The 11506-nt window shown below is 45.1% G+C and overlaps 1 pseudogene; it reads right to left on the bottom strand.

The window, feature by feature from the left end:
- Positions 1-7250: 7250 nt before the first annotated feature.
- LOC138364117 (F-box/LRR-repeat protein 16-like) lies at positions 7251-9352 on the bottom strand (annotated as a pseudogene).
- Positions 9353-11506: the final 2154 nt, after the last annotated feature.

The raw sequence follows: 11506 nt of genomic DNA, 5'->3' as shown, positions 1-11506 counted from the left end.
TCAGAATACTTTCTGGCATGTCAAGAGGAGTACAGGCTGGATCACGATACACTCTGTCGGCTATCATTCCGATTGTCTCGTCCACAGGTACGTTGGTAAATAGCGATTCTACGTCCAACGAGGCTCTTATCCCTGTGGCCCGTGTGCCCCGCAGTAAGTCCACAAATTCCTTTGGAGACTTCAGGCTGAAGGCGCAAGGAACATAAGGAGTCAGCAGGCCGTTGAGTCGCTTCGCCAGTCTGTACGTGGGTGTGGGTATCTGGCTAATGATTGGCCGAAGTGGGTTTCCAGGCTTGTGCGTCTTGACATTTCCATACGCATATCCAGGTTTATATTCCCCAATGATCTTTGGCAGGTGGAGTCCGGATTTCTTGGCGTTCACAGTTTCGATCAGTTTGTTGACCTTTGCTTTTAATTCGGCTGTAGTGTCTTTCGTTACCCTTTGGAACTTAGTTTGGTCAGAGAGTATGATGTTCATTTTCGCCAGATATTCGTCTTTTTTAAGAATGACATATATTGGCGACTTGTCACCTCTCCTGACAACTATCTCCTTGTTCTCACGAAGGCTTTTAGCTGCCGCTTTAAGCTCGGGGGACAGTATGGTGCTTCTGTAGTTGCCTCGATTCTTTCCTCCTTCTGCAATAAGTTCTGCTTGTAAGGTATCTTTGGTAGTGACCTTCTTTTGTGTCTCGAGGTCGAATATGTCGTCCAACAGAATTTCCAACTCTACTTTCCGGGCCATTTCACTCGGTCTGGACATAACATGACAGTTTATGCCCAGATTTAGGAGAGTGACTTGGTCCTCAGTGAGGTTAATTCCTGCAAGGTTCAGGAAGCCATCTCTTGGTCGTGGAATTGCCATAGGTCCTCCATATAATGTTGTTAGTTTCTTGATAATCCTTGTTTCAGTGCTGAGGTGATGTTGGTCTGTGAGGATGTCGAGGTGTTGTTCAATGCGGGTACGGATGCTATGGTCGATGTTGCTATTTCTCCACTCGTTTGTAGCATGAAGTAGTTGCGTTTTGTTGTCTTTGATTTCATTCTCTGCCTTGCATATCTGATCACGAATCAGATCCTGGCGATATTTTATCGTGAAGGCTTGATTCCTTGCTGCTGGGTCGTGCACTTTAATATTAGTATATTTTGGTAGCAGTCTTTCCTGTAGACATATATTATTAAATATGACCGAAAAAGTAAGATTAATAATTCTAACACGAATTTTCTCAATCTTTCGTACATTACGCTTCACTGTTGGAGGTAAATCAAAAATCACTTCTCCAAAATTCATTTTTTATTTCTAGTCTGACGCGACACGGGCGCGTTTCGTAAAACTTATTACATTTTCAAAGACTTCACAAATACACAACTGATTAGAACTTACGTCTCTCTGATATTATATCTACATTTGAGTGAGGTGGGAAGGATGATGTGGCATTATCAACACAAGACAGAACAGGAGGGGATATTAATAGGGTATTAAAAGTATCAACACAAGACAGAACACGAAACAATGGGTATTGAATAGAAGTGTTTGTAGAAAGCCTATTGGTCCATATTTCTTGATGCTTCTATATTGGGGCGGAGTCTTGAGGTGGGTAGAATATAGTTGTGCATTAATTGGCTGTTGATTGCTGGTGTTGACTTCTTGATGTGTAGTGCCTCGCAAACGTCAAGCCGCCTGCTATCGCTGTATCTATCGATGATTTCTGTGTTGTTTACTAGGATTTCTCTGGCGATGGTTTGGTTATGGGAAGAGATTATATGTTCCTTAATGGAGCCCTGTTGCTTATGCATCGTTAAACGCCTGGAAAGAGATGTTGTTGTCTTGCCTATATACTGGGTTTTTTGGAGCTTACAGTCCCCAAGTGGGCATTTGAAGGCATAGACGACGTTAGTCTCTTTTAAAGCGTTCTGTTTTGTGTCTGGAGAGTTTCTCATGAGTAGGCTGGCCGTTTTTCTGGTTTTATAGTAAATCGTCAGTTGTATCTTCTGATTTTTGTCTGTAGGGATAACGTTTCTATTAACAATATCTTTCAGGACCCTTTCCTCCGTTTTATGAGCTGTGGAAAAGAAGTTCCTGTAAAATAGTCTAATAGGGGGTATAGGTGTTGTGTTAGTTGTCTCTTCAGAGGTTGCATGGCTTTTCACTTTCCTTCTTATGATGTCTTCGATGAAACCATTGGAGAAGCCGTTATTGACTAGGACCTGCCTTACCCTACAGAGTTCTTCGTCGACTTGCTTCCATTCTGAGCTGTGGCTGAGAGCACGGTCGACGTATGCGTTAACAACACTCCTCTTGTACCTGTCGGGGCAGTCGCTGTTGGCATTTAGGCACATTCCTATGTTTGTTTCCTTAGTGTAGACTGCAGTGTGGAAACCTCCGCCCTTTTCCATGACTGTTACATCTAGAAAAGGCAGCTTCCCATCCTTTTCCGTCTCGTAAGTGAAACGCAGCACGGAACTCTGCTCAAATGCCTCCTTCAGCTCCTGCAGATGTCTGACATCAGGTACCTGTGTAAAAATATCGTCAACATACCTGCAGTATATGGCCGGTTTCAAGTTCATGTCGACTAAGACTTTTTGCTCGATGGTACCCATGTAGAAGTTTGCAAACAGGACACCTAGGGGAGAACCCATGGCGACCCCATCTACTTGCTTATACATGTGCCCATCCGGGCTCAAGAAGGGTGCCTCTTTAGTACAAGCTTGGAGTAGTTTCCTCAGAATACTTTCTGGCATGTCAAGAGGAGTACAGGCTGGATCACGATACACTCTGTCGGCTATCATTCCGATTGTCTCGTCCACAGGTACGTTGGTAAATAGCGATTCTACGTCCAACGAGGCTCTTATCCCTGTGGCCCGTGTGCCCCGCAGTAAGTCCACAAATTCCTTTGGAGACTTCAGGCTGAAGGCGCAAGGAACATAAGGAGTCAGCAGGCCGTTGAGTCGCTTCGCCAGTCTGTACGTGGGTGTGGGTATCTGGCTAATGATTGGCCGAAGTGGGTTTCCAGGCTTGTGCGTCTTGACATTTCCATACGCATATCCAGGTTTATATTCCCCAATGATCTTTGGCAGGTGGAGTCCGGATTTCTTGGCGTTCACAGTTTCGATCAGTTTGTTGACCTTTGCTTTTAATTCGGCTGTAGTGTCTTTCGTTACCCTTTGGAACTTAGTTTGGTCAGAGAGTATGATGTTCATTTTCGCCAGATATTCGTCTTTTTCGCCAGATATTCGTCTTTAAACAACACAGAAATCATCGATAGATACAGCGATAGCAGGCGGCTTGACGTTTGCGAGGCACTACACATCAAGAAGTCAACACCAGCAATCAACAGCCAATTAATGCACAACTATATTCTACCCACCTCAAGACTCCGCCCCAATATAGAAGCATCAAGAAATATGGACCAATAGGCTTTCTACAAACACTTCTATTCAATACCCATTGTTTCGTGTTCTGTCTTGTGTTGATACTTTTAATACCCTATTAATATCCCCTCCTGTTCTGTCTTGTGTTGATAATGCCACATCATCCTTCCCACCTCACTCAAATGTAGATATAATATCAGAGAGACGTAAGTTCTAATCAGTTGTGTATTTGTGAAGTCTTTGAAAATGTAATAAGTTTTACGAAACGCGCCCGTGTCGCGTCAGACTAGAAATAAAAAATGAATTTTGGAGAAGTGATTTTTGATTTACCTCCAACAGTGAAGCGTAATGTACGAAAGATTGAGAAAATTCGTGTTAGAATTATTAATCTTACTTTTTCGGTCATATTTAATAATATATGTCTACAGGAAAGACTGCTACCAAAATATACTAATATTAAAGTGCACGACCCAGCAGCAAGGAATCAAGCCTTCACGATAAAATATCGCCAGGATCTGATTCGTGATCAGATATGCAAGGCAGAGAATGAAATCAAAGACAACAAAACGCAACTACTTCATGCTACAAACGAGTGGAGAAATAGCAACATCGACCATAGCATCCGTACCCGCATTGAACAACACCTCGACATCCTCACAGACCAACATCACCTCAGCACTGAAACAAGGATTATCAAGAAACTAACAACATTATATGGAGGACCTATGGCAATTCCACGACCAAGAGATGGCTTCCTGAACCTTGCAGGAATTAACCTCACTGAGGACCAAGTCACTCTCCTAAATCTGGGCATAAACTGTCATGTTATGTCCAGACCGAGTGAAATGGCCCGGAAAGTAGAGTTGGAAATTCTGTTGGACGACATATTCGACCTCGAGACACAAAAGAAGGTCACTACCAAAGATACCTTACAAGCAGAACTTATTGCAGAAGGAGGAAAGAATCGAGGCAACTACAGAAGCACCATACTGTCCCCCGAGCTTAAAGCGGCAGCTAAAAGCCTTCGTGAGAACAAGGAGATAGTTGTCAGGAGAGGTGACAAGTCGCCAATATATGTCATTCTTAAAAAAGACGAATATCTGGCGAAAATGAACATCATACTCTCTGACCAAACTAAGTTCCAAAGGGTAACGAAAGACACTACAGCCGAATTAAAAGCAAAGGTCAACAAACTGATCGAAACTGTGAACGCCAAGAAATCCGGACTCCACCTGCCAAAGATCATTGGGGAATATAAACCTGGATATGCGTATGGAAATGTCAAGACGCACAAGCCTGGAAACCCACTTCGGCCAATCATTAGCCAGATACCCACACCCACGTACAGACTGGCGAAGCGACTCAACGGCCTGCTGACTCCTTATGTTCCTTGCGCCTTCAGCCTGAAGTCTCCAAAGGAATTTGTGGACTTACTGCGGGGCACACGGGCCACAGGGATAAGAGCCTCGTTGGACGTAGAATCGCTATTTACCAACGTACCTGTGGACGAGACAATCGGAATGATAGCCGACAGAGTGTATCGTGATCCAGCCTGTACTCCTCTTGACATGCCAGAAAGTATTCTGAGGAAACTACTCCAAGCTTGTACTAAAGAGGCACCCTTCTTGAGCCCGGATGGGCACATGTATAAGCAAGTAGATGGGGTCGCCATGGGTTCTCCCCTAGGTGTCCTGTTTGCAAACTTCTACATGGGTACCATCGAGCAAAAAGTCTTAGTCGACATGAACTTGAAACCGGCCATATACTGCAGGTATGTTGACGATATTTTTACACAGGTACCTGATGTCAGACATCTGCAGGAGCTGAAGGAGGCATTTGAGCAGAGTTCCGTGCTGCGTTTCACTTACGAGACGGAAAAGGATGGGAAGCTGCCTTTTCTAGATGTAACAGTCATGGAAAAGGGCGGAGGTTTCCACACTGCAGTCTACACTAAGGAAACAAACATAGGAATGTGCCTAAATGCCAACAGCGACTGCCCCGACAGGTACAAGAGGAGTGTTGTTAACGCATACGTCGACCGTGCTCTCAGCCACAGCTCAGAATGGAAGCAAGTCGACGAAGAACTCTGTAGGGTAAGGCAGGTCCTAGTCAATAACGGCTTCTCCAATGGTTTCATCGAAGACATCATAAGAAGGAAAGTGAAAAGCCATGCAACCTCTGAAGAGACAACTAACACAACACCTATACCCCCTATTAGACTATTTTACAGGAACTTCTTTTCCACAGCTCATAAAACGGAGGAAAGGGTCCTGAAAGATATTGTTAATAGAAACGTTATCCCTACAGACAAAAATCAGAAGATACAACTGACGATTTACTATAAAACCAGAAAAACGGCCAGCCTACTCATGAGAAACTCTCCAGACACAAAACAGAACGCTTTAAAAGAGACTAACGTCGTCTATGCCTTCAAATGCCCACTTGGGGACTGTAAGCTCCAAAAAACCCAGTATATAGGCAAGACAACAACATCTCTTTCCAGGCGTTTAACGATGCATAAGCAACAGGGCTCCATTAAGGAACATATAATCTCTTCCCATAACCAAACCATCGCCAGAGAAATCCTAGTAAACAACACAGAAATCATCGATAGATACAGCGATAGCAGGCGGCTTGACGTTTGCGAGGCACTACACATCAAGAAGTCAACACCAGCAATCAACAGCCAATTAATGCACAACTATATTCTACCCACCTCAAGACTCCGCCCCAATATAGAAGCATCAAGAAATATGGACCAATAGGCTTTCTACAAACACTTCTATTCAATACCCATTGTTTCGTGTTCTGTCTTGTGTTGATACTTTTAATACCCTATTAATATCCCCTCCTGTTCTGTCTTGTGTTGATAATGCCACATCATCCTTCCCACCTCACTCAAATGTAGATATAATATCAGAGAGACGTAAGTTCTAATCAGTTGTGTATTTGTGAAGTCTTTGAAAATGTAATAAGTTTTATGAAACGCGCCCGTGTCGCGTCAGACTAGAAATAAAAAATGAATTTTGGAGAAGTGATTTTTGATTTACCTCCAACAGTGAAGCGTAATGTACGAAAGATTGAGAAAATTCGTGTTAGAATTATTAATCTTACTTTTTCGGTCATATTTAATAATATATATATATATATATATATATATATATATATATATATATATATATATATATATATATATATATATATATATATATATATATATATATATGTCGTACCTAGTAGCCAGAACGCACTTCTCAGCCTATTATGCAAGGCCAGATTTGCCTAATAAGCCAAGTTTTCCTGAATTTATATATTTTCTCTAATTTTTTTCTTATGAAATGATAAAGCTACCCATTTAATTATGTATGAGGTTAATTTTTTTTATTGTAGTTAAAATTAACGTAGATATATGACCGAACCTAACCAACCCTACCTAACCTAACCTAACCTATCTTTATAGATTAGGTTAGGTTAGGTCGCCGAGAAAGTTAGGTTAGGTTAGGTTAGGTAGGTTAGGTAGACGAAAAAACATTAATTCATGAAAACTTGGCTTATTAGGCACATCGGGCCTTGCATTGTAGGCTGAGAAGTGAGTTCTGACTACTAGGTACGACATATATATATATATATATATATATATATATATATATATATATATATATATATATATATATATATATATATATATATATATATATATATATATATATATATATATATATATATATATATATATATATATATATACCACATACTCTGAGCAATTATCAGCAAAAACAGATAATCGGAGGAAGTACTTCAGATTCTTAAGTTCACGAATTCAAGAAAGCAATATCTTAAGTTACTAAACAGTGATTCTGACTCAACAGCCGTTGTTGGTAACTACCATTCTGCAAGGGTTCGGTAAATGAGGGCAGCACGTTTAACGGTCAATTTGGGCATGTGAAGAGAATGAGAGCAAGAACTATACGAACCTATATTGATAACGGCGTGATTGGTGAGTTCCCAGCAGGAGTGTAGCCGCAGGATTGAGAGTGTGGACGTTTGGCGGGGACTGAAGAAGGCGAGGGCGGCGTCCGTGACATGGTAGGCCTGAAGGTTGAGCTCGTACAGGGAGGGAAGGAGCTGAGCAATGGCTCCCACTGCTTCGTCAGCCACATTTATGCAGTCGGCCACAGATAGGGAGACGATGCGGGGATTGAGACACGCCCACAGCCCCGCCTCCGTCACGTCGTTGCAGCCTTGCAGCTCCAGCTGATAAACGCCGTTTAAATGATCCAAGAGAGTTTCCAGTCCTTTGTCGGATATGTTGGAGCAGCGGAGAGCCACCGAGCGCAGGGCTTTGGTGTGGTTGACGGCATACTTTGCCACCAGGTCCATAAGGTCCTCGTCATTTGCACACATGAGGACGAGGGAATCAAATCCGCGCTTTTGCACCGACACATAGAAGCGTCGTCGCATGTCTGTGGTGAGCTCGACGTTGGTGTGACGCATCTCACGGCAGTTGAGGACAGGCCGTATGCCGTGCCAGAACCGTGGCTGGTAGAGCACCGTGCGCCATCTGAGGCACACCTGTGCCAGTACAGTCCTTTCGATGGGTGAAAAATACGTGAAAAATCTAGCTAGGAAGGCTTCGTCACGGATAAGTTCGTCCCATGAGAGATAGCGGTGTCCCCTCAGGATATGTGCTGGGGACCGCGAAGCCCTCAACGGCCGAGGCTAGCCTTGGTGACCGTTGAAAGGGATAGCGGGGCTGCCCAACGGGGGCCCGGGCATTCCGCCATTCCTCACCTTCCCCCAGCAGGAAGCGACTGGGCTTCTCTGGGGGGACGGGCTTGTCCATCTTTGTCTTACCATTAACGAGTCCGCTTGAGGCGACAGTGTTTCCACACAGAACGTTAGCCACCTTCTCCATAACCCCACCTCGCCTCACCGAGCCCATCCTGCCCCCCTCCCCGCCTCAACTGGTGCCGCCTGGTCCCAGGGGCGCCTCCCGCACCTCTCTCTCCCTACTGCGGGAGCGAAGCCCAAGACCCGTGATGCACTTAGACAACTCCACGCCCGCGCGCTCCACCACCTCCTGTGCTGTTAGGGACATGGGCGGATCCAATGCCGCCTGTACACGCCCGCTCCCACAAGCCGACACACCACCTCGCCGCTAGTGGGGTCTCACATTCATACCTGGCTGGAGCGGCTCACGGCCCCCCCCCCCTCACTACTCTCACTAACAAAAGCGAGCTTCCAGCAGCGGGTGATCTCCGAGCAGCAGTTGAGCTCCGAGCAGGGATTGAGCTCCGAGCAGCGGGTGAGTTCCAACGGACCAGTCACAGGTAGGAGCTCCGAGCAGCGGATGGGACTGTCAGCACCACCACCATAACAGGAGACGGTAGTGGTGAGGAGGGCGTGTCAGCCCAGGCCGGGCCCGAGCATGACACAGGTGACACGGGGAAGTGTGGAGCAGCACGTAGCAGGAGGAGGCGGCAGGAGTGCGACACACACTCACACACATACACCACCAGCGCTTCCAGCGGCTGGGACTCCAGGCCGCTGCGGCCCGTTCCCTGGCGGTCACACTGGTCACTGAAGCGGGGGCATGTCGTGCCCCGCGCCGGCTGCTGCTGCCCCGGGGGAGCCAGCGGTCAACACCACCAGTAGACTGTGGTGCCCGACACGAGCGAGTTAACGAGAGTGGCAGGCGCGCGTGCGACCCCTTGCCCTGCTGCCGGTCAACTGTCAGGCGGCGGCACCGGCACTCTGGTGCTGCTGGCACGCGCCACACGCCTTCGCCGCCACGCACACGCAACGCAACCACGCAAATACAAACAATGTAGATAGTTATACACGAGCCGCCACATACTGTGGGCAGCACCCCATGCCCATCCTGCGGGCGGTAGTGCACCGCATACCCATCATGTGGGCGGTAATGCACATCTTATGGGTGGTAGGGCACCCCATACCTATCCTGTGGGTGACAATGCACCGAAACCCATCCTGTGCAACATATTACAGATCCAAGAAGAGTAAGAGCAGAGAACCCACCACCGACTCTATACATGAAGTCTTCCCAAAATGAGACAGATGTTGACAGAGTATGAGATGCTTCTAGGAGCTAATGACCACCACTTTATCATACTTGATAAAGTTTTCACTACTAAAGGCCTGTGAAAAGCTCAGATTACTAGAAACAGAGGACAATAGAGTGGCACTAAAGAGAACCAGAAACGAATACCCCCGAGTTAGGAGAGAAGCTGAGAGGCAATTTGAAAATGGTATTGCTACAAAAAACTAAGGACCAGCCAAAGGTGTTCTAGAGCCATATAAGGAGAAAAACAACAGTGCGAGACCATATACTCAGATTGAGGTAACAAGGGGAATTCTAACAGAAAATTATAATGAGGAATGTGAGGCACTTAAAAGATTTCAGGAGGTCTTTACAGTAGAACAAGTGTTATGTTCTACCTACGTCATGAGATGAAAGGCCAGAAAATAATGTTTGCTGATTCGAGTCACTTTGAACCAGCGAACAGATACCCCAAGCTGCGCACCTTACCCCTGCACCACGACATAGTGTAAGTTATACAACCTGGGATTCCACTGAATTCACAGGATTCTGGTTTGAGTCACCTCATTCCTCTAATTGATTTTGTAAACGATGGATGATAGTGTAGTTACTGTAGAAGCGGTAAGAAAGCACCTGGAGGAACTATAGATGTAACGAAGTCAGTGGGGCCAGACTTAATCTCACCATGGCTGCTGAAGGAGATTGCAAAATGTCACCTATTATCTAACTTTTTAGATAAATCACTCGAGAAAGGATATCTCACAGTGTTACGGAAAGGTATTAGGACGTATTAATCCGGAGCACTCAGTAAGATAAAATTTGATTTAATCTTACAATATCGTACCAATAAATTTCGACGTAGTCAGTGCTCCACTCAGTGCAACGACAGAAACATCAAATGCTCAGCTCGCGGTTCAGAGATATAAATGTTAGAAAAAGTGTTCCACTAGGGCAAGCAGTGTACAGTATTAGCTCGGCGTATGGGAGTCGCCCGAGGGAGTCGCGTGAAATTTGTCAACCTTGGATGGGAAGACACATTGCAATTCTCTCCATGGACAACAGCGCTGGGTAGTGCAGAAATATAGTGTGATTAAGTCTTTATGAATGCGTTAGGGAATTAGGGAAGACAAACTAACTGGTGACCGTAGTGGATTGGCATGTGCATATATTGTACACACACACATTATATATATATATATATATATATATATATATATATATATATATATATATATATATATATATATATAGAGAGAGAGAGAGAGAGAGAGAGAGAGAGAGAGAGAGAGAGAGAGAGAGAGAGAGAGAGAGAGAGAGAGAGAGAGAGAGAGAGAGAGAGAGAGAGAGAGAGAGAGAGAGAGAGAGAGAGAGAGAGAGAGAGAGAGAGAGAGAGAGAGAGAGAGAGAGAGAGAGAGAGAGAGAGAGAGAGTTAGAGAGAGAGAGAGAGAGAGAGCGAGAGAGAGAGAGAGAGAGAGAGAGAGAGAGAGAGAGAGAGAGACAGAGTTAGAGAGAGAGAGAGAGAGAGAGAGAGAGAGAGAGAGAGAGAGAGAGAGAGAGAGAGAGACAGAGAGAGAGAGAGAGAGAGAGAGAGAGAGAGAGAGAGAGAGAGAGAGAGAGAGAGAGAGAGAGAGAGAGAGAGAGAGAGAGAGAGAGAGAGAGAGAGAGAGAGAGAGAGAGAGAGTTAGAGAGAGAGAGAGAGAGAGAGAGAGAGAGAGAGAGAGAGAGAGAGAGAGAGAGAGAGAGAGAGAGAGAGAGAGAGAGAGAGAGAGAGAGAGAGAGAGAGAGAGAGAGAGAGAGAGAGAGAGAGATTTTGTCTTGGTATTACTTCATTTTCCCCGAAGATTTGCGGAAGTTTATAAAGAGTCAGGGGCACCTGACGACGGGCCTGGCAGGCGAGAACTGTTTCTGATAAGTACATAAGAGACCTCGAAGGTTTTAAATAGTATTACTACCATTACACATGTTGGTTTTACCACAGCAGCAGGTTAGATCCCAATCCCAGAAATGAGGGGAAAAAAAGGGCAAACTGGGTGTCAACATTTAAAAAAAAAAGTTGGATGCAATGCCAATTTCTGG

This window comes from Procambarus clarkii, chromosome 12 (genome assembly GCF_040958095.1).
Source record: "Procambarus clarkii isolate CNS0578487 chromosome 12, FALCON_Pclarkii_2.0, whole genome shotgun sequence".
Classification (NCBI taxonomy): domain Eukaryota; kingdom Metazoa; phylum Arthropoda; class Malacostraca; order Decapoda; family Cambaridae; genus Procambarus; species Procambarus clarkii.
Note: the sequence above shows the minus strand (reverse complement) of the source record. Positions and strands in the feature narration are given on the sequence as shown.